The sequence below is a fragment of the Ambystoma mexicanum genome, chromosome 3q (genome assembly GCF_040938575.1).
Source record: "Ambystoma mexicanum isolate Mex_15411 chromosome 3q, UKY_AmexF1_1, whole genome shotgun sequence".
Taxonomy (NCBI): domain Eukaryota; kingdom Metazoa; phylum Chordata; class Amphibia; order Caudata; family Ambystomatidae; genus Ambystoma; species Ambystoma mexicanum.
The window spans coordinates 684,312,351-684,336,208 of record NC_090926.1 but is presented as its reverse complement, the minus strand read 5'-3'; the positions used below and the strand labels follow the sequence as shown (position 1 = coordinate 684,336,208).

General features: G+C 45.3%; 1 protein-coding gene and 1 pseudogene across 1 annotated transcript in view; one reads left to right on the top strand and one right to left on the bottom strand.

Annotated features, from left to right (window-relative positions):
• LOC138582885 (bMERB domain-containing protein 1-like) overlaps positions 1-23,858 on the bottom strand; it is a 544,844-nt gene that overhangs the window by 422,417 nt on the left and 98,569 nt on the right. The window lies entirely within an intron of this gene.
• LOC138582883 (CUGBP Elav-like family member 1 pseudogene) lies at positions 11,141-13,292 on the top strand (annotated as a pseudogene).

Sequence of the window (23,858 nt, the reverse complement as noted above, 5' to 3'; positions counted from 1 at the left end):
ACACTGTCACGATATATACAGACCACCGAAACTTACAGTTTTTTAAATCAGCCAAAGCATTGAGTCCAAGACAGCTTCGGTGGGCAATGCGATTTTCGGAATACGATTTTGTGGTGACATACCGTCCGGGAGTAGAGAATCGGAAAGCTGACATACTTTCACGGTACCCTGAACCTAGTTCGGATTCCAGCCAATCAGAACTCATGATGGAAACACCAAAGACGATTTTGGACCCAAGTCGTGTCATAGGTAGCATAGCTGTGGATACTATCTTTGAAGATATTAGAAAGGCCATGTCGGCACAGGAATTAGTGCATTGGACAGCCGGAGACAAGGACAAAACCGTGAAAGACGGGTTGCCTTTCTTTAAATCAGCGTTGTATCTCCCAACAGTGCCTCTTCATCAACAGGCCATTCGATGGTGCCATGACTCACCCTTCGTGGGACATCCAGGGAAGAAAAAGACTGTAGAACTACTTCTCCGGCATTTCTGGTGGCCAGGGTTAAACCAGGAAGTTCAACAGCACATCGCCAAATGTGAAACCTGCTTGAGAAATAAGTCGGAGCAACCACTCCCAACACCACCCACCCCATGGCATACCGTGTCTATGGATCTGATAGTGGAACTACCACAAAGCCAAGGTTACAATGCCATCTTGGTTGTAGTGGACTATCTCACCAAAATGGCACACTTCATTCTCTGCCAAGGTACCCCCTCGGCCAGCACAGTGGCAGACCTGTTTCTACAACATATAATCCGGTTACATGGTGTACCCTATAGTGTAATCTCGGATTGAGGACCACAGTTCACATCGAGGTTCTGGCAGGCCTTTTGAAAATCAGTGGGAATGGAAATAAGGCTCTCAACCAGCTATCACCCGGAGACAGACGGCCAAACTGAACGCTTGAACCAATCTTTAGAGCAATACCTTCGTTGTTTGACACAAGGTTTAGAGAACAATTGGGCAAAGGTGATATGGCTGGCCGAACTGGCGTATAATAACGCATTTCACACATCAACAAAAACCTCGCCCTTTAGTATGTATGGGCATCATCCTCGCTTTCAGCCGGTGCCTCAATACGAGTATCCAGAGGTACCAGCAGTGGAGACAAAGAAGAAGCAGCTAGAGGTTATCTGGCAACAGGTACGAGACAATTTGGATAAAGCCAAACAGGCATACAAACTACAGGCAGACAAGAAAAGGCGTCCCAGCCCGCAATACCGGATTGGGGACAAGGTTTGGCTGTCAACACGGAATCTTCGGTTACAGGGCTCGCCTAAGTTCAAACCTCGATTCATTGGCCCATTTAAAATCACAGCTCTGATTGGTCCAGTAGCAGCAAAACTGGATCTACCCGCAAACATGAAAGTGCACCCAGTATTTCACGTTCCTTTGCTCAAACCAGCCCCGTCTTTCATTCCGCCCAAGAAACCTCCACCTGTCCTGATCGATGGGTACCCCGAATTCGAGGTCCAAGCTATCCTAGATTCACAAGTAAGACGAGGTGCACTGTGGTATCTGGTGGATTGGGTGGGTTATGGCCCAGAGGATAGGTCCTGGGAACCAGCATCTAATATTCATGCTCCTCGGCTCCTCCGCCAGTTCCACCGAAGGAATCCCTCTAAACCTGGGCCTGTAGGAGGGAGGGGAAGTACTGTCAGGACCCTGGCAAGTGTTGGGGTGGTGGCAGGGAAAAGGGTCCCTATGTTGGGTTTTGGAGGGAGAAGGGGGCCTCTTCGGCGCCCGACTGGCTTCTCAAGATGTGTTCTCCACCCCTTTAGCAGGTCGCAAGGCCAGGGGTGGAGAACAGCCAAGAAACTACGTTTCCCAGCAACCCCGGCGGCAGGACACATGGGAACCGCGCCCATGCGAGGGCGCATGTGCGAGCCTTGCCCCACGAGCGCCGCTCGAAATCCTGACCGGCAACCTGAGCTGACGTGTATCTGCAGAGCTCCGGTCGGCAAGCATCAGCGGGGCACCAGCCCGCCTGAAAGCATATACCAGGCCCTGCGTCACATTTGAGATAAGTAGCGCATGTTCTCTACGCGCAGCGGCTAATTGCATGGAAGGGATTTTCCTAAACTAACATGAAAACCACGAAAACCAAGTCGCTTGCAAAACGAAACGAACTCTTGGGGCACAAACTATTAATCCTGCATGGGTAGTGTTTGCATAACTGCCGCATGCATCTTGGGGGGCACCAGACTCCTTAGGACCCGTGTGGGGAACGAAAGACACGGGCCGCCCGATCTCAGAACAATTAACCCTTTAAGGGTAGAACTAGTGCACGCATCCGTTCTGACATTCCTTGTTTGTTTCTAGTGGAAGACGACTCCGCGGAACGGTGCATGGACAGAAAAGACGGCAGTCTCCGCAGATCACCAGAGAACGAAGCTAAGTTCATGTTTATGTTTCTTGTTGCTATTAATGACAGAGCGAGCCTAGTGAGTCACGTCTAGGTGTACTGCATCTCACATGAAGCAATGTGGGGGGGCGCTTATTTCTACATGCAGTAATGTGGGAATCTTGCATGCAATAATCTGAGAAATGTTTTGCAGGTGTTTGTGAACATCAGTGGCATACTCACTGGCTCTGCAGAAGCAGTTGGCCAAACTGGTTGGAGCTCCAGCACAAAGGCTCCCGTATTGAGTGTTTACTAGATGTTGTAAAGAGTATTGGAGTGGCAGGTTACAACTCCACCGAAAGAAAGCAGGAGCCAAGGAGCATGTTACCCTAATTTCCCCATTCCTCTCCACAACTCCTTCCTCTTCCTCTTCCCGGTGATCCTACAACCCTCAACCTATCCACTCCACGGACCCTAACCCTCTTTCCCCGAAGGGTCGCGGAATCCTGCGATGGTGTAATCTCCAGGTCCCAAGACCTAACGGGAAGGGAGGCGTTTGTGCTGCCTCTGCGCCAGGATGAGAAGACTGAAGGCTCTGACAGAAAGGTTCTAGAGACTTGACATTATGCGGAATGAACCAGTTCAATATAGCCTTCACTTTGGAATGGCTCATTTGGACTCCATTGTTGGTAATATCGTAACCCAAGAATTTAACTTCCTGCGTATGAAAGACACATTTCTCAGCATTTATCAAAGAGTTTGTTTTCTCAGAGTCTTTGAAGGACAGCTGACACATGCCTAACATGTTCTGGGAATGACGATGAATATATCAATATATCGTCCAAATAGATCACCACAGACTGGTCCATCATGTCTCTGAAAATGTCATTCATGAAGAACTGAAATGTGGCAGGAGCATTACAACGGCCAAAAGGCATCACCAGATATTCAAAAAGGCCGGGCCGCGTCTTAAAAGCGGTTTTCCACTCATCGCCTTCACAAATGCGAACCAGATTGTATGCTCCCATAAATCCGGTTTAGAAAAGTAGATGGGAGTACCTAGCTGTCCTAACAACACATTTATCAGTGGTAATGGATACTGGTTCTTTATGGTGATGTCATTAAAAGCCCTGGAATATATGCATGGCCTTAGATCTCCTTCTTTTTTCGGAACAAAAAATAATGGAGAGGCAGCAGGCGATTGAGATGGCTGTATGAACCCCATATCGAGAGCTTTATCTATGTACTCTTTCAAGACTACATCTTCTTTGGGAGTTAAAGAATAAACTCGACCAGTAGGGATTTTGGCCTCAGGAATCAATTTATTCAGACAGTCATACTGTATATGTGGAGGCAGCTGTTCTGCCTGGCCTTTGTCAAAAACATCTGCATACTCAGTATACTCGCATGGTATATGTGTACCACTCTGATGTATAGTACTGATGATAGTTGAAACTCCCTCCATAGAGGCCAATATATGTGATTTAGTTGACACCTGACTTGTAAAACAATGTTTGTTACAATAAACAGATGGATATTGAATCTGTCCCATAACCCAGTCAATAATCGGATTATGGAGAGTCAGCCAGGCAAGACCAAGCATTAGGTTGTAATGAGGAGCCGCAATTAAATCAAAAATCATCTCCTGTGAATGACCGTTTGGTAAAACCATTCGAATAGGTACAGTCTGTTTAGTTACCATACCCAAAGTCAATACTGACCCATCCACAGTGCTCACTGTTTCAGGCTTGTCCTTGGTTATCAGGGGTATAGAACATTTCTTGGCATATGTGATGTCAATGTAATTATTTGTGACTTCCGGAATCAACCATAGCCCTGAAAACTATTTCTTGGTCTGCAAAATGTAACGACACCTCCACAGCTATAGGCGCAAAAGCCGGAATTGTATGGGAGTCCGATGTAGCACTCGACACAGGGACTCCTGCTAATGTCGAGTTTTGGCATTTCCCAAACGCTTGACTGGTTTCTTGGGACATGCAGCCAGTAAATCCTCAGATGAACCGCAATACATGCATAAATTGTTTTTTCTTCGGTTCTCTCTTTCTGCGTTAGATAATCGACCTCTCACAGCTCCAATCTGCATTGGTTCAGGCTCATTAGAGGGAGCTGCTGGTACATCAGTACGAACAGATGCTTGCAAGAAAGGTTTTTTCTCCCCTTTATGAGCATTCCGTCGAGCGTCGATTTGCAGAATTAGGTCAAGCAGTTCTGTGAACCCCGTAGGGACCACAGGAACGGTAGACAAGACGTCTTTTAATTCTTCTGAAAGACCCTTGTAGAAAACAGCTGTTTTCTTATCTTCACGCCATTGGGTCTCGGCTGATAATTGGTTAAATCTGGCTATATGTGCCAATAAAGTTTGATTACCCTGTTGTAGACTAAGCAACTCCAAATCTGTGGGTTGAGTGGCATAACGCATATCTAAGACCTTACTCATGGCTGCCAGAAGGTCGTCACAATCGTAAAGCCCTTGCTTTACGATTGTGACGACCTTCTGGCAGCCATGAGTAAGGTCTTTGATATGCATTATGCCACCCCTTGGCTATTTGTCTCCAATAAAGGATTAGCCCAAGCAGCAACAGCACCACCCAAATGAGAAAGCATGAATGCTGCCTTTGTAGTTAAATCGGGAAACGAATTAGGCCGGCAAAGGAAATGGAGTCGGCACTGATTGACAAAGGTTCTATAGGTTTTAGGATCACCAGTGAACCTTTCCGGGGGAGCCAGAGGAAACTGTGTTGACATAACCACTTGAACGGCTTCCCGTTGTGGTGCCGGTGTCCCGGATCCAGATGCCGTGGCTACTGGAGCCTGTACTCTCTGAGGAGAGGCATGCATGGCGTCTTGCATATCATCCATGCGATGATGCAATGTATCCTGTGTCATAATCATTTTGTTTCTCAAATCAGTGATTAACTGGGTCAAGACCGCTAAAGGATCCGTACCCTCCATGGCTTCTGATTCTGTCATAAATCACTCAAGTATCTTATGGAAAAGGATACAGGTATAACCATAAAGGATACAATTGGTAGGGTTCTTCTGGATCCTTGATGAGGCAAACGGCTTGAAAGTAGTGAAGTCAAAATAGACCTTCCAAATTATGCAACTCTCTGACAAATAAAACAGGCAGAGAGAGGGATCACTGGAAAGGGCGTGGGAACATCATTGGAAGTCAGCCTAGGATGCAATAAAGTATAATGAGGAAGTGTCCCAACATTAACTCTCACTAATAGCACAGCAATAGCAACTAGTACAACTCTAACCTGTAGATTCTGATAACTGGACGCTCTGCCAACAAGTCTCTGAAGAAATCCAAATAAGGAAACAACGACAAAAGGAGGGAAGGTTAGTAAGGGAAACTTATCCCGAACGGCACGAGGCTCACGCTAGATAGCGGATTGGTGCACCACAAGATAGCGTCCAAAGTACTGTGCACAAGCACCTTCGAATTAACAGTTGTCAGCAGTACTTCCTTTTCCACGTAGAGCAGAAATAAGGAGTTGAAATCCACCTGTTATCTCATCACAGGTGCCAGGGTTTAAATCAAAAGCGTAGCACAACTTGCGTGTGGAATTACACGTGCAATGGTACACCCAGCCAGGAAACAGCACGTTTAGAAACCGTGTGTGGTTTACACGCGTACAATCTACACACAGCCGGGAAGCCGCACGTTTCAGAGTTCAGCAAACCGTGTGCGGTTTTACACGCGACCAATTTCAACGCAGCCAGGAAAGCCGCAAGTTAAGAGTTCAAGAACCCGCATGTGTTCTTACACATGACAGAAGTACACGCAGCCAGGAAAGCCAGGCTTGAAGAGTTCAGGAAACCGCGTGGTGTTTTACACGCGACAAACTTACACGCAGCCAGGAAAGCCGCACGTGAAGATTTCAGGAACCCGTGTGTGTTATTACATGCGACAAAAGTACACACAGCCAGGAAAGCCGCACGTGAAGATTTCAGGAACCCGCGTGTGTTTTTACACGCAACAGAAGTACACGCAGATGGGACTGTCAGAACTTGCGTGTGAAGGAAAAGCCATCCGTTGGTCTTCTAGTAGACGGCTTCCGAAGGTAGCGTGTAGAAAGATACATGTGAACAAGGAAAGCTGCCGTAACTTCTTGAAAGCAGTTCGCGTGTGGAGGTAACACACAGGAGGAAAGCCAAAGAAGTTTCTGAAGAGATGTGAGGATGCAGATCAAAGTTTCAATTACCAGACGCCATGTTGGTTCAATCAGAAGCAGCGAGCGATGTCCCCACGCTGCTTATAAACGTAATGCAGTAACACACGTGACAATCCCTAATCATGTGAATTCAGCAACGTGAATAATGCAAATGTTGTTTTCCAGGCAAGATATCAAACAACCTCATTTAGAATAGAAAGGCTTAGCAGTTCTATGGGCATAACCAGTTCTGTGTGAAGACAATGTTCCAGGTCCTGAGGTAATTTGCCTGCCATGCATGACACACACATTTAGGACGTTCAAATATCACTGTCCAAAGCAGAGAAGGGGCAGCCAATGCACGTTTTATTTGCATATGCTTTCGGACTGCTCAAGTTGCATACCAGGAGTATAAAAAATGAGCCTAGGTCAACCAGTAACATCTTTTAAAGTCTGGGACTTCCAGACCTCCTTTCGCGTTGGGCTGTGACAGCATGGCCCATTGTACCCTGGGCTGTTTCCCACCCCAGGGGAATGCCAACAGGACTCTGCTAAGTCACACAAAAAAGTATGTTGGCAGGAAGGACAGGACGTTTAAGAATAGATAATGGTACCTAGGAACTATAATCATCTTCATGACTTCCACGCGACCTATCAGGGAGAGAGGTAGGTCCCACAACCTCTGCACCCTTTCCTTAAGGGTGTCAATTGCTCTACCATAATTTTCACTGAAAAGTATATCTGGGTCCTGAGAGATTTTAATTCCCTGGTACCTAGTATGTTCCCGCTCTGTTTTAAAGCCAAAATCATCTAAAAAGTTTTGGGTGAAATCTGTCAAGGGAAACAACACTGATTTCTCATAATTCATTTTCAAGCCTGAGAATTTCCAACCATAATTACCTGTCACATTACCAGATTAAGATTGTCCCACAGTTTCTTAATACATATTGCTATATCGTCTGCATAGAGTGATATGATCAGTTTATGCAAATAGAATTGTAATCCTCTCTGTTGGGCTCTTAACAAAGCCCCAAGCAGCTCCATGGCAATGGCGAACAGCAATGGGGGGAAGGGGGTACCCCACCCTAGTCCCTCTCCCCATCAAGAAGAATTCTGATAGCTGCCCATTAATGGTTATCTTGGCCATCGGGCGATATATAAAGAGTCACTGCAGCAATAAATATGGGACCCAGACCAATTTTTGGGAGAAGCAGAAACAGGAAGGGCCATTTGTCAAATGTCTTCTCAGCATCCAGAACCACTGACACTGCTGTTACTCATTGAACTAGTGTGTCGAGAATCTCAAAAAAATATGTAGGCCATATGTGGGGTTTCCTCCTGGAATAAACCCAGATTTGTCGGCGAAGGGTACAAGTCTATTTGCCAGCAATTTTGCATACCTTTTGTTACCTCCCTGAGAGTCGGGGGGAGAATCCTCTGTGCAATGGACTCCAAATACACCCGAAGCATATAGGGAGCTAGCACATCCACATAAGTCTTGTAGAACTCTGTTGACATGCCATCTGCCCCCGAGGCCTTGGACCCCGAAGGTCCTTCACTACTCTGATTATCTCTTCCAGTGTTTTTTCCCAGCAGAGGGCATCGCGCTGATCCTGAGACAGCCAATACAACTCCACGTTCTCCAAATAGTGCTGAATTACTGTCTCAGAGTACCTTTCCATGTATGCAATTCACGATAGAATGAACAAAATATGTCTGCTATATCTGATGTCTTATATCTATATTCCCCTACTTAATCTTTAATTATATCTATCTGATGAGGCATCTTCTCAAAAGTGAGCTTCTGTATTATTAGGGGTACTAGTATGTGTCCTTCATCATATTGTTGTATGGTATGGAACCATTTCAGATATTTAACTTTCCGTAGTGCATTGGTGGGGAAATTGTCCAATTCCTTGTGATCTAACACGCCTGTCCAAACAATCTCCATCTACTCAGACACTGTAAACAATAAGAATAAGAAAATCCCCCACAACTGGCCTGTGTCACAAATTCCAACCCTACCCACATAACCAAGCGATTATCGCAAAGGTGCCTGTGCCTTCATATGCCAGCTGAAACAGCATACATATTGAGACATCAATTGGTGTGATCCCATAGCTTACTATGATGCTCCCGCCATCAGCCACGCAGTGATTTAATAAGACATTAAACCAGTAACGTCAGTGCTCTGTTACAGATAGCAACGGCGTTCACGTTGTGGAGTATCATGGATTGTCTCGCATGTCACCCTCACTGCCTGCAACTATGAAAAATGTGTAGTTGGCCACCATCATTATGTAGTTCACCCTTCAGTCGAGACAGCTGTAGTATAGTAGCCGAGTCCTGGTGTTTAAGGATGCGTGCAATAATATGTTGGGGCGGAGCGCTTGGTATTGGCCTAGTTGAAGGGACCCTATATGCACATTCCATTACAAACAATGGAGATAACTCCCCTCTGTTAAATACCATTGTGCAGATTTTTTCGACTTTTTCTTCCATTCGTCTGGTCGTCTGCATTTCCTGTATCCCTACCAGGCAGATGTTGTTGCGTTGGGACCTTCCTTCTAAGTCTTAATTCTTAGCAGTTATCATCTTGAAGGTGGCTTCCAGAAGATTTAACCTAGAGGAGACCACCACTGACGAATCGTTCAGTATCGAAATCCAGGTCCCCGCCTCATCCAGTCCGATGCCATGCTTGTATAGGTGCAGCTAAAGCAAGTCGACCTTGCTTGTAAGCACATCCAATTTGGAATCTATTTTACCGATACTCGCTTTGAAATGAAGCAAAAGTTCCTTTACACCCATCTGAGGATCATCTGTTGAGTCTATTGTATCCTCATCTCTTTCCGATGTTCTGGATAGAGGGGCCGGGTCTTAAGTTTCCTCATTATTGTTCACCCTTCAAACAAAAGCTTGCGTTTGGTTTTGTCTCCCTTACCCATGGTAATTATCTTCCTCTAGGGCCACCCAGTAAGTAGGACTCCCACCGGGTCACACCACGATACAAACACCAGGGTTCTCCCATCATATAGCTCTACAACCCTCCTGTAGACCTGTTCCAGTGATGAAACAGACTGTGCAAATATCTGGCCTCTCAGCAGGAACCCGTAAAATAGGTTGCACTTTTCATTCCATTATCCCTAGTTGGCCTTCATAGGTGGCATCTCACTCAGACCAAAGCTGCATGTTATGGTGACTGTGCCTGCGAGAAGCACTCAAACAGCTGAAGCTCTGTTTCACTGCACAGGAGTTACTCTTGTAGCTGTTCTAACTGAGGTTAATGGTCAATTGGGCTGATCGGGTGGGGGTCAGTATATTTCCCTATGCACCGGCTGCACGTCTTGCTGGCTGCTCCCCTCACGCTATCTTTGATACCTGTGATGATTCCATCAGTGTCATACATTTGCTGTCTTTGTTGTTCTCCTTGCAGCCGAACATCTGCCTCCAGGACTTTGGAAACCAGGTGTGGCCCGATAAGGCCCCCGCTCACCCACAGTCCCTTCTGTCACCACACTGTGCCGTATTTGTATACAAGGCAAATGTGTTCCCGGTGAGCGCCTCTGCCGGTGGCAGCACAGCACAGCCTCACAGGTCCGCTGCCCCCACAGGCTCGCTGGGAAAAGTGAGGCGGCTGCCACACTTTCGGCTACATCTCCAAAGCCCTCAGTCACAGAATAGCTACCATGGACATTCTGCAGGGACCTACCAGGGACATTCTGCAGTCCTATTTTGTTATAAGCCCACTGAGAGATCCGCTGGATTTTTACAGGATTTACCACTGTTGTGCGGAGCTCAGACTAAAGCCTTCATGCAGGAGCGGGCACTCGAGCACCCATGTCCTGTGAAGCAATGTGTTCTCATCACTTTGATAAGATGCCAAGTGGAGCCCCAATATTACACAGAGGGGGCCAGAAAACATAGACTCAATAATGCAAATAGTCAAAGTGAAAGGCAAGACCCAGCTTTATTAACACAACAATTGAAGTGGGACAGCATACAAGCAAGAGAATTGCAGCTCTCACAGCTCTCATACAAAACAATATTGTGTATATCAAAAACACATCAGAGTGACAACATCCTAATACAAAGCCTATGGGATGAAGGGATTGATTAGGGGAATTGACTATGTACATTTTCAATATGGGTTAAACTTGTAGTTAGATAATGATTAACTGACGGCTCCTCCTAACACCACCTCTCAATTGATAACAAAAATACAGGATTATTACAATGTTTTTTTGTTTGGCGCAATACGTAACGGGTGGCTTGTCATCAAGTGTTTCGATTGGTTGGCTTTAATCTGACCAACATTGGACTACTGACAGGTCATCAAGACATGAGCCAAATGGGAGTGAGGAGAGAGAGGTCCTTGGGCTGCCTGTATTCAAGTCACGAAAATTCATCTCTACGCCATGAGCCAGCATGATCACCCTTGTAGTTAACCTTGTGCGATGTCTTGTGTCTGGGAATACGCGTAATGAGTGAGGTTGATGTCTTATCTGTGTTTCTTACTAATGAATAGACAGTGTTCTTCAATTATGGGTCACGTGTGAGAGGACCCTTCATTTATGAAGGTTTTAGCTAATATTAATGCAAATGGTACGATTTTGGATCTTTCCTCGTCGTAGCGAGCCATAGTTAACCGGAGCAGCGTTTCCCAGGAGACGGCAAAGCGGAGTGACAGGCGGCCGGGGCCGTGCAGAAGTTTGAAGAATGAGTATAGATCTAGAAGAAGAACTGAACTGGGCTCCAGAGAACTTGCGATCAAAGAAAATGAATGGAACGTTGGATCACCCGGACCAACCTGACATGGATTCCATTAAAATGTTTGTGGGACGGATACCACGGACCTGGTCTGAAAAGGAGTTGTGGGAGCTCTTTGAACAGTATGGAGCAGTCTTTGAAATGAATATCCTACGTGACAGGAGCCTTAACCCGCCACAGAGCAAAGGATGCTGTTTTGTCACATTTTACACCCGTAAAGCAGCTTTAGAAGCACAGAATGCTCTGCACAACATGAAGATTCTCCCAGGGATGCACCATCCCATTCAGATAAAGCCAGCTGACAGCGAGAAGAATAATGCTGTGGAAGACAGGAAGCTATTTGTGGGCATGATTTCTAAGAAGTGCAATGAAAATGACATCAGGAGCATGTTCTCTCCATATGGTCAAGTGGAAGAGTGTCGAATTCTGCGTGGTCCAGATGGGCTGAGTCGTGGATGCGCGTTTATAACCTTCACCTCCAGGTCAATGGCACAACATGCAACAAGAGCAATGCACCAGGCACAGACAATGGAGGGCTGTTCCTCGCCCATCGTTGTGAAGTTTGCTGACACACAGAGAGATAAAGAACAGAAACGAATTACACAACAGCTACAACAGCAGATGCAGCAGATGAGTGCAGCGTCTGTGTGGGGTTACCTCGCTGGACTGAATACCCTGGGACCCCAGTACTTAGCCCTCCTTCAGCAGACTGCGTCCACTGGAAACCTCAACAACTTGAGTGGTCTACATCCGATGGGAGGGCTCAACGCCATGCAGCTGCAAAACCTGGCAGCATTGGCAGCTGCAGCCACTGCAGGTCAGAATTTGCCAAGTGTGTCCTCATCCCTTTCTACTTCCAGCAGCCCTCTCAGTGTCTTTGCCAATTCAGGCTCCAACCCAAGCTCAAGTAGAAATTCGTCTGCCAACCACATGGCGTCTCTTGGAGCACTGCAGTCACTGGCTGGAGCTGCAGGAGGCCTCAACATGGGCTCTTTAGCAGGAATGGCCGCCCTGAATGGTGGGCTCGGCAGTAGCGGCCTCTCCAATGGCACAGGCAGTACCATAGAGACACTGTCTCAGGCCTACTCTGGCATCCAGCAGTATGCTGCTGCTGCCTTACCCTCACTTTATAGCCAGTCCTTGCTCTCTCATCAGGGTCTCGGGGCAGCAGCAGGGAGCCAGAAGGAAGGTAGGTGGAACACGAGATTCCCTACACTCTACAGCCAGAGACGTGGAGAGGACACAGAGGCTGGTCCCGAAGGAGCCAACCTATTCATCTACCATCTGCCCCAGGAGTTTGGGAACCAGGACATTCTACAGATGTTTATGCCCTTTGGCAATGTTGTCTCTGCCAAAGTTTTCATCGACAAGCAGACAAACCTCAACAAGTGTTTTGGTTTTGTAAGCTACGACAATCCTGTGTCTGCGCAGGCAGCAATCCAGTCCATGAATGGCTTTCAGATTGGAATTAAGAGGCTGAAGGTGCAGCTGAAACGCTCCAAAAATGACAGCAAGCCATACTGAGCTCCTTTTCCTCCTTGTTCTGATTCCTCCCTGCCGTTTGTTCATCGTTGTGCCTAAAGCATGTCGGTGTGGCGTTCAAGTACATCGTCCAAATCCTTGTCTCTTCAGCTTCTCTGATGCTTGAACTCTCACCTTTGACCCTGTGTTGACCTTTGATACTGATGTGTATTTGTTGTTTTATCACGTTCATTTTGTTCTTTCTTTGTTTTTCTTTGCTGTTGTGCTGCTAGCCGAGTCCTTCTAGAAAGACTGCTGAGAGGGAGGAAACATTTCAACTTTGCATTTGAATATTTAAAAAATATCTCTTTTTCTAGACGTTGGTAAACTAAGCACTTGCTCTTGTTATAGATTCTTTGTAGCAGTTTCTGGCACAGCCTTGCTAGCACACCTTGTTTACTTGTGTCTGAACATACAGATGCAAGGCTGAATCCAGAAAAGAAAAACATTAAAAAAGCATTAAAAAAAGATTTTCAAGAGGGATGGGCGAGGACATGAGCTTCTTGTGGCAAGTGCTCACGCAATCATCAGCTTGAGGGGAAATGGTTTGCACCAAAGCTCAAAACTGACTGGTATTGCACCCCATCTCATCTCTGGTGACCGTTTATGCAAGGAAAAAGGAAACCGGAGCTACTTTCACAACCTGGTTTCCCACTGTTTACGTTATTAATGAGTGGATTACCTGTATAATACAGTAGTCTCTTCCCTTAAGCTCTCTACAGCAAATGAAAGTATTTTAAAATCAAACTAGCATAGTGCCGAGAAGTTTAGTGGGATCTGTGCACAGGCTCATGCTGCTCCCAAAATGTCCCCGCCCGCTCCTCCCTTATGGCTCACCATTAACCCTCGGTTGTGCCATTTTTAGGGTTGGTGAACTATTTGTTTTTTGACCTGTTTAACTGCCCCACCCTACTACCCCCACCCTGCTGTGCGTTTAGATTTTGATCTTAGGGTATTTCAACCCTTTAGTGCCCTGCTAATAATTGGCCACCCCAACACTGTGAGGTCGCCTGTGACTCGCCTCTTCTGCATCATAATCAGTCTTATTAACTTTACAACTTCCACTTCTATAATACTGGTTATGGAGCCTTCATTGCTCATTTTGTATGAATGAGGTTGGGAGTTCTGTTTTTCCATTAGGTTATACTGCCGGCCAAGGAGCTCTATAGTGGTTTGCACATGTTCTGGGGTAGCACTGAATATTAAAGGCTAGTCGATTGTAGTTTGGAACTGTGGATGGCCAGAGAGCTTAGAATGTGATAAAGCTTTGCCTTCAACATTTACTTATAAACTGAGAATCTGCAGAAAGGCGTTGAAAGACCAGGAATACATCTGCACTCTTCTAAAGGTTTTAATGGGGCCCATGACTGTTAGAGAAGCCTTTTACCTAGTGTGTGAGGGGGAAGGAGTATATTTAGAAATATATGTATATAGGGTGTTAGGGAGGGCTGGAGTTGAGCGAGGAGAGGTGATTGAGTAGGAACTGCCATATGAGGTTGGATACAGGAAGGTACTCAGACGGGACTTTTAAGTTCCATGCCCAGATTTCTTTTGGTTAAGTACTTTGGGAATAGGATTTTGTAGGCTACTAGGTTGAGTGCTGGTCAAATGGAAAGCCGAAAAAGTCAAGGAACTGGAGGCGGTGGCAAGTCTAAGAACTATCAAGGTGTAGGACTTCAACCTGAATGAATGAATGAATGAATGAATGAATGAATGAATGAATGCATGCATTCAAAGGATGAGCTCCGAAACTGCAAAGCCTATAGAATGGCAACGGCTTTTGAAGTGGGGACTAAAGAATGGCGCATGAGTGGTGTGCTGGAAAGTCATTAGAAAGCTGAAAGCTGTTGAGATGGCTGTTAACTTTGTTGATGGCCTAGCAGGTTATGATAGTGTGGGATGGATGTGCAGCGGTTGCCCTAGAGTGGGTCTTTGATGGCTCAGACATAATCTGATTGAGGCAGATCAAATACAGTCCTTGTGAAATTGAAGGCCACATAAGCAATATCGTTATAAAGCCACGATAACACTATAAACGCACAGCCCAATTCTTGAATGGTGGAATGGTAGACTTATCTGTGCACTGGAGTGTGAAGCAGCAGAATTCACTCACAACTCGTTTCTCACAACAACCTGTGGATATGTTTCTAAATACAATTTGAAGATGCCAAATCTGAATGTGACTGAGCACTGCTGCTCATTTCTGCTCTAGTTTTCCTTTTTTTTATTGCCTTCCTCCCTTTGTTTTTTATTTTGCTTGTTTTTAATGGATTTAAGATTGTAGAGCACATTAGCCTCTGATTTTTGGATGCTTTTTGTGAATAATTTAAAAAAAAAAACCTTTTGGAGATAAACCTGTAGGCTTTTATATTGGTACAAACTGATTGTATTTAACACGAGGGTTTTGTACCGTTTTTTTGCCTTTTCTACTAGAAAACATGTAAAGTGATTATCTCTCAATGTGAAGCTCATGAGTTAAAGTGCCACTGACCGTCCCTGTTGCCCGTTGGCTGGAAATGTTTTAACCCTGTCCAAACCCCATTTCATTGTTGGACTAGTCCCTCCCCTTTCATATGTGGGCTCCACCTTGCAGGCTGTAACTCATCCTCTGTAATGGAGACCCCCTGATAAGGGCTTCTTCTGCTGACCAGCTCCTTATCACATACTGCTTCCCATTTCATGTAAACTCACCTCTGTGGCTGAGGTATCCTCTTATTGTTGCATTCTCCTCACTTTATATGTTCAGACTTTTCCCTTTACAGATGCTGTCCTCTGTCCCAAAAGCGGACTCCAAACAAACTTTTTAACCGACCCACAGAGTTGTGATGTTGATTCCTACTAAAAGAAATGTCTTCCCTTGTATAGAGGTGCTGACACCACCCTTAGAGATGATGGCCATCCCCTGCTGGAAGTTACAAATGGCATAGTGTACCCTACAAAATCCACACTGACCCTTTAAGTGTGATGGTGACCACTTACGGGCTGCAGAGATGGTGAACGGCCGTACTGCCTGCAGGAGCAGAGACCAGGATCTGAGTCTCATTCACCAGACATGCTTCTTTCCCCGAGGATTCCCTTGTTTTTGTTTTGCAAAGCTAAATGTCAGTTTTGTTTTTCTGTGTGAAAATGTGTTGTAATATGTAGAAAATAATGGATTTACTTTAATGGTTTAACGAGAAAAAGCAGGAGGTTGCTTGTTTGTCAGTCACTTAGTTTCGAGTTTGTGGATTTGAAGCTTGGAAGGCGATCTGTTCGTCAAGAGAGCCAGCAAATCTGTGTTTAAGGATTATTTGTGCTCTTTTTCTTTGTCCCAGTGGGGTACTTATGGATGTTTTAATTACACACACACACACACCCTGACAAAAATAATTTTGTACAAGTGTTGCCTCCTTGTGTTTATTTGCTATTAAATTGTTTGAAAAAAAATAAATAAATAAAAAAAAAAGAAATAAAATTAATGCAAATGGTACGGTCTCCTCTACCTCTAGAAACTCTCTTAAGTTTATTCTTCATTTGGTCTTCTGATTTATAATAACTTTGCATCTGGATCACAATGGTCGGTTGTATTTTCTGCTGATTGGAAGGAGCGTTTCATTTCTCCTACGAACGCTCGTGCTTGCAAGGTCCATCCCTCACAGCTGCACTGCGAGCAGAGCTCTTGCAGCCCATTCTGCTTCCTGGAGGGGGCGGACCCCTTCCTGAATACGTGATACAGCACGTGACTGCCAGCCTGCACAAGTTGCCGGCACAGCCGCCCTTGCGGCGTATTTTCTGCTGATTGGAAGGAGCGTTTCATTTCTCCTACGAACGCTCGTGCTTGCAAGGTCCATCCCTCACAGCTGCACTGCGAGCAGAGCTCTTGCAGCCCATTCTGCTTCCTGGAGGGGGCGGACCCCTTCCTGAATACGTGATACAGCACGTGACTGCCAGCCTGCACAAGTTGCCGGCACAGCCGCCCTTGCGGCGTATTTTCTGCTGATTGGAAGGAGCGTTTCATTTCTCCTACGAACGCTCGTGCTTGCAAGGTCCATCCCTCACAGCTGCACTGCGAGCAGAGCTCTTGCAGCCCATTCTGCTTCCTGGAGGGGGCGGACCCCTTCCTGAACACGTGATACAGCACGTGACTGCCAGCCTGCACAAGTTGCCGGCACAGCCGCCCTTGCGGCGTATTTTCTGCTGATTGGAAGGAGCGTTTCATTTCTCCTACGAACGCTCGTGCTTGCAAGGTCCATCCCTCACAGCTGCACTGCGAGCAGAGCTCTTGCAGCCCATTCTGCTTCCTGGAGGGGGCGGACCCCTTCCTGAATACGTGATACAGCACGTGACTGCCAGCCTGCACAAGTTGCCGGCACAGCCGCCCTTGCGGCGTTAAGCCCTGGAGACTGTAAGGGCTGGAGATACTGTTTTGCTGTTTGGCTGTGATCTGTGAGTACACTGTTCTGGGCCTTCCCAAGCCAACCCAATTGAAGTTGTATTTTTACTACGAGGGTTTGGGGTGGAGAGTCGGACTCTGGCAGCTCCACAAGCCGTCGGGCGTTCCCTTCCCAGAAAATGACTATTACGCTGACACAACTCATTTACTAAAACTTTTATTTAATTGAGTGTGTAACATTGCTTTTTATTTTAATTCGCTCTTAATACTAGGTTACATATATACTTCATAGGGTTTTTAGACAATGTACTGGTCTTTCAGAGTTTGATTTTCGCTATTTGTGCCATACTCTAACACTTGCATTTTTAAAATTTAAAAATTGCCTAGTATTTTTGCTGTGTGTCTCTATGTCTAACTTCCCCTGACACCTAGGCTTATTTCCAGTGTATTTCTGGGTACCTTCTCTGGCATAACTCTTATTTTCTTTCTCATTCTGCCTACTGTCAGGCTGAGGTTTTATCTGAATGACACGTAAGGGACTTAGAAGTCAGACTGCTATGGAGGTCTCACCTCCTTTGTCCCCTTCACCCATTGTCAGTATGCCCTCCATGCCATCTACAGTTATTGTGCCAGAAACCTCCATTTTTATTGCCATGGGGAGTTCTGATGATGCTCCACTTCAGGCCCATTATAACCCTCTCCTTTTAAGGGACATAGCCCAGGCCCAAATTCATTTGAGAGAGAGGTCTGAGGTTTGCAATGCTATGGGTATCACTTTACGTAATACAGCTCATAATAACTGTATTTTCAATGGAATACATGACATTTCTATAGATACTCAGGAAGAACGTCTAGCTGCTACTCTTGCCTCCAATCTTTTGGTCGGGGTCAGTTTCTCAAAGACAAAAAGTAACATGGCATATGACAACAACCCTTTGCCTAATATCCCTCTTCCAATGATTGCCTCACTGAATCCTAGTATGCCCATACCCCCAGTCATGGTGGATGAATCAGAAGTTACTGTATCACAACTATTAGAGAAGAAGGACAGTGGGAGCGTTGTTATCTCTCACACTCAACCCTCTTTAGGATCCAAAGCATTACTCAGTGATATTAAGCATACATCTTCTTCTCACGTTAACCTTTCTACTAGTGTGGGGGGAACTCCCTTTTCCCCTAATGGGATCTCTTTGCCGTTCAAAACCCCTCTCAACAAGCCCCGTAACTCAATATCAAAAATAAAAATTAATCTAGGTACCCAGGGTAATCCAATCCAGGGGAAAAACATCACACATTTTTTTGGTAAGAAATCTGTTTCTAGCACTCTGGCTAAATCTCCTCACCCTCTTCCTCCAGTACATACCCCGGCCCACACTAACTTAATTAACGTAGCTAAGAAACTGGATATTGAAGATCTCTCAGTCCAGGATATTGACGATATCAGTATCATAGAATGTGCAGATAAGGCAATTGCTGATAGCCACTTGGACTCCCATCTTAATAAAACAAATAATGTAACACAACAAATTTGTGATGAATCATGGGCAGGTTCCCCTTCAGATCTCACTAACTTTATTGACGAGTATACTGAAAAACAAAACTGGTTAAAAGAAAGAGGTCTTCTTCCGGACTTCAAAACTGATCCGCCCAGTGAGTCTATTCTACATCATACCCTTAAAGATGTTGATGATAGAATTAAACTCTCCCACCCAACTATCTCTGCGTTGAATATGGTTCTGAGTTCCTTTGTGAGTCTCTATGATAACATCTGGTTAGAGGTTACATCCCATTCACGTATACTTTCTGAAATATATTCTAGGCTGGAGGGCCTAGATAGATTTGAAGATTTAGTAAAAATTATAAAAGAAGAAAAACAATTTTTGAACACTCAAGGCCTTGACCCTACCTCCTTCAATCCACCTTTGGCCCCTATACACGATTTTCATCAGGGGCCTACGGGGACCACGGCAACTATTTTAGGGGTGGTCCCCAATGCGGCCCCGGGTCTTCCGGTTCTCCAACCACTAGATCTTGATTCCCGGGGCTCTTCCTCTATGACTCCCCGAGCTGCCTTTGATGGTTTGCGAGAGGCTGACGACCCTACAGATATACTTCCCAGTGTCCCGACTGTATTCTCTACGGAAAGAGGAGAGGACAAAGTACAGGAGGATCTGCCAAGGGTATCCCTCAAACCCTCTATACAAGATCGTTCATGTGCAGGTGGGACTGCAGAGTCGGCCGTCCGTTCTAAAGGTGACCATATCGCATCCTTAGGAGAAAACATGATTATCCTAACTCCAGAAATCGCAGCAATTTCCTCTGAGCCCCCAGAGGAAAATTCCTGTCCAAAAGTCCTCCCCTGTCTAGGAAAGAAAAGGAAAATGAGCCAACAAATGAAGAAAACAAAAAATCAGAAGAATGTCAAAAAGATTACTTCGTATACTAATCAATTTTTCAAAAACCTCTTTATGGCAAACTCTTTAGTCCCTTCAACCACTGTTGCAGTTCCACAGGGGACTGATAACTCTGTTGAACCAATCCCCTCTTCCATCCATGTGACCACTCCAGATACCACCAATGCTCCACCTATTTTTCCACCTGCATCTGTTTTAACGGATGCGGTGGGTATGCTGATTAATACCTCTGCTTCTATAGATGCGGGGCCAAGGACTGTTGGTACTGGTGAAATTGCAGTTTCTAGCATTCGGATAACACCTCTTACCGTACCAGCATCCACTAGTACCAACCCTGTAGCACTGCCAACTGATATTGTTGCAGCGGAGGCTATGGACTCTGCCCCAGAAGCAATTCTCCCTTCTACTTCTCTGGAGTCTATTTCTGGAAAAAGCCTGAATCATCCGGACACTTCTCTAACTACGCCGACTGTTAATATGGTTAACATTGATATGGTTAAACATTTATTTCAGTCACTACTTGTTCCCAAGATCAGCAAGGTGACAGTGTCTAATTCCAACGTAAGCTTGTCACAGGACGAGGTTCCTACTACTCGGCTCTCTCCTTCTGACCCGGCATTCTTGTCTGCTCCTGAGGAGCCCCCTGTTAATATGGACTGCATTAAGAGGGATGGAGATATGACAGATCGATCAGACAATGTCTTATCGACTCTCCCCCCTTTTAACCATGCTTCTCTTAGCATCTCAAATATGCGCATGTCTGCGGCTCGAGAAGCGGTCCCCTCTGGGTTTGACTTTGCCCATAATAAGAACGTTTCCAAATCTTGGGAAAGATTTCCACTGGGGCCAAATGTCAACCATAATAGGACTATACTAAGAGGGGCAAGGGGTTGTGATCTGGCGGCTGACCCCCTTGGTCACTTTACCAAAAAAATTACTGAGTCCTTACCTGTCTCTGCAACAACAAAAGTTTCTGGTGATGTTATACAGCTTTCCAGTCTTTGGGGCGAAGATATGCCAATCTGTTTAAATCGTGGTAACATACTTAAAATCTTTCACCAACTTCCTTCGCTTTCGCTTATCTCTAGCTATGACATAGATTGCATTTTATTCCCTTTCCATGATCGGGTAGATGTTAGTAATATTATTCTTAGATCGAAGGTAGTTTTAAACTTGATCATGGGGCATATGGAAGGGTTGAAGCAACTAGGATTTGAAGCAAAAATAGTGGACTCTTCTCAATTTGCCAAAAATAAAGGAGAGGGGGCTGAATATAGAGGTAATCTTACAATGGTCTACCATCCAGAAAGAACTCCCCCACCCCAACGGAGGCATTTTTTGCCCAAATCTAATGGAGACTCCGCGAGCTGGGCACATGTCACCGCAGGCTTATGGAAATGATTTAATTCCCGCTAAATCAGAATCCTCTTCGAAGGCCCGCCCTCTAAATAGCTTCAGTTTCTTTTCTTGGAACTCTAGAGGTAATTCCCATTTGCTCACGAACCTAGAAACGGTTGCCGTGATTAAGGCTTCGCATTGTTTTTTTCTCCAAGAAACTTGGCTACTTTCAACTCCAGTTCTTGATGGATTCGATATTTTCTCTCAATGTGCCAAACCTAGCCTGGGAGGCCGCGCATCGGGGGGACTCATTATAGGGGTAAGAACCTCCTTCGGCTCTGTTGCTAAGGAGCTTTCGGATACACCTTTTGGCTTTATGGCCTTAGAGGTGCTTTTTCCGGATTCTAATTGTTACTTTCTCTTGGTCAATGTTTACTGGCATATGGGAATCTCTCCTCTCGAATTGTTTCTGGAGAAGTTAACTGATACTATCTTTGCCTGGAGATATCTGCACCCCATGGGCAAACTCATTCTGGCGGGCGATCTAAATTCAGACTGTACTCTCTGTCTGGAATCCAATTATGATGACCTGGGCTTGGTTATGGAAGACGATCCACGTACAGGACTAAAACTTACATGGGGCCGATCTTGGAATCTGGCTTTGGATTCAATTGGCCTAACTTGTCTTAACAGCCATTATGATGCTACTAATCCTTCCTGCCCAACTTGGCGTAGATCGTCCTCATCTTCCACCTTAGACTACGTCTTTGTCGACCATTCCCTGATTCCATTTTCTTCTAATGTCGAGGTGTCCTTCAACTCATGGAGCGACCATGGTATTCTCCGGGTTCAATTTCTATGCCCCTTTTTCACCAAGCTTCTGCCGGAGGGTGGACCCACTCAGCTTTATACTGTTAGTCAAGGGACAGGGATAAGGTGGTCTCCTTTTAACATCAGTGTTCTTAATAACAAACTGATCTCTTCCCTTAACCACACCTCGCTCTGCTGGAAAATAGCAGTCTTTAACACCTCTTCTTTTGATAGTTTTCTCAATGTCTTACAGAGTAGTATTTATGGCCAGCTAAGGAAAGGAGTCTTCAAAAAATTTCACAACCATAGTTTCGACCAACAATTGGCCAATGTTAAGGCCCTTACTAAGAAACTTATTAGGGATGTTCAAGCCCTAGATTTGGATTGGGCAGATAAAACAACAAAAATTAAAACCATTCGTCAAAAATACAAAAACTACTGTAAGCATAGAAAAATTACTATGATTCAAAATGACGCACAGTATATGCTTGCAGTACTAATAAAACGAGATGTGAGGGCTTTCTGGGCTTCGGTTTCCAGCCTTGATAACACATTGATGGCTGATCAGCTTAATGCAATCCCAGAGGCCAAATGGTTTGACTATTACTCTAAACTTTTTGATATTGGGGAGGAAGACTTGGCTTCGGATGCATTGATGATTTACCCATCGAAATACGCATGGAAACCAGTTTTTGATCTGGAGACAGTGTTCTGTCTTATTTCTAAGGCTAAGAAATCTAGGGCGCCAGGCCCAAATGGCCTTACGAACAATACATTCAAAGCCGAGCCCGAGATTTGGGCCAATCTACTCTTCCTGCTTTTTCAGGACGTAGTAAATTCCGGGAAGGTCCCTATGAGTTGGCATACGGCCCATATTGTCCCAATCTTTAAGAGAGGCTTACGCTCTGAGGTAAAGAATTATAGACCGATCTCTCTTATAGACGCGGACTGTAAGCTTTTTGCTTCTCTGCTCCTCTCCCATCTTAACATATGGATTAGGGACAATCATATTCTCCCCAAATACCAAACTGGCTTCAGGGCCGGCCACTCTACCAATCTCAATGGTCTTATTATAACTGCCCTTCAGGCCTCTTCTTGGGGAAAATCTGATGGTCCTTTGTATGTCGCCTCTATTGATTTATCCAATGCATTTGATCTGGTCATTAGATCCAGATTATGGGAAAAATTAACTAAATGGGGCATCCCGGCGGGCCTCCTTTCTCTCATTATGGCCCTCTATGAAAACTCGGGGATACACATCAGGCTCGATTTGGCTGGTACTCTCTCTAGGAGGATTAGGACGCGTATCGGGGTGAGACAGGGTTGCTCGTTAGCTCCCTGTCTATTTATCCTCTATTTGGCTGATGTGGATGACTTCCTGAAAAATGCAGGCATGGTGAGTGCTAAACTTGGGGACCTGAGATTCTCATGGTTGGCATATGCCGATGACTTTCTCTTGTTCGACCAGACCAAAGTGGGCCTGCAGAGGCTCCTGTGTAAATTTGAACAGTACGCACTGCTAAATGGGCTGAAGATCAATCCTGGTAAAACACGTATCATGGAATTCTCAAAGGGGAGAACCCGAAACAACAAAGTATGGAAAATGGGGGGAACAAACATTTCTCGAGTTAACAAAATCGTCTATTTGGGCTTTTTGATCTTGGCCCAACCATCGGTGATAGAACTGAGACGATTTCTTAGACAGAAACTGCTCCCTCTCATCTCCCAATCACGTACTTTGGAGAATAAATATTGTATGTTTTCCCTCAAACCCGTGGTAGACTTTTTCAAGGGTAAGGTGACTCCAAAGTTATTGTATGGTATGGAACTCCATTATTTTACACTTCTGCCCTTCTGGGACTCTCTTGAAGGTATTTACTGGAGGAAAGTTTTAAAACTGCCCAATTCAATTCCTACTGTTGCCATTAGATATGAGTTGGGTCTGGTTTCTCTACGAGCTAGGATTCTTTGGAGGGTTCTCTCATTGTTCTCAGCCTTGCTTTCCCCTAGACCTGATACTTTATATGTTGATGTGGGCCACATGATTTTTTCCCAGACACACTCGGGCCACAACATATATCTCCATCTTTTCTCCACTCTCTGCGATAA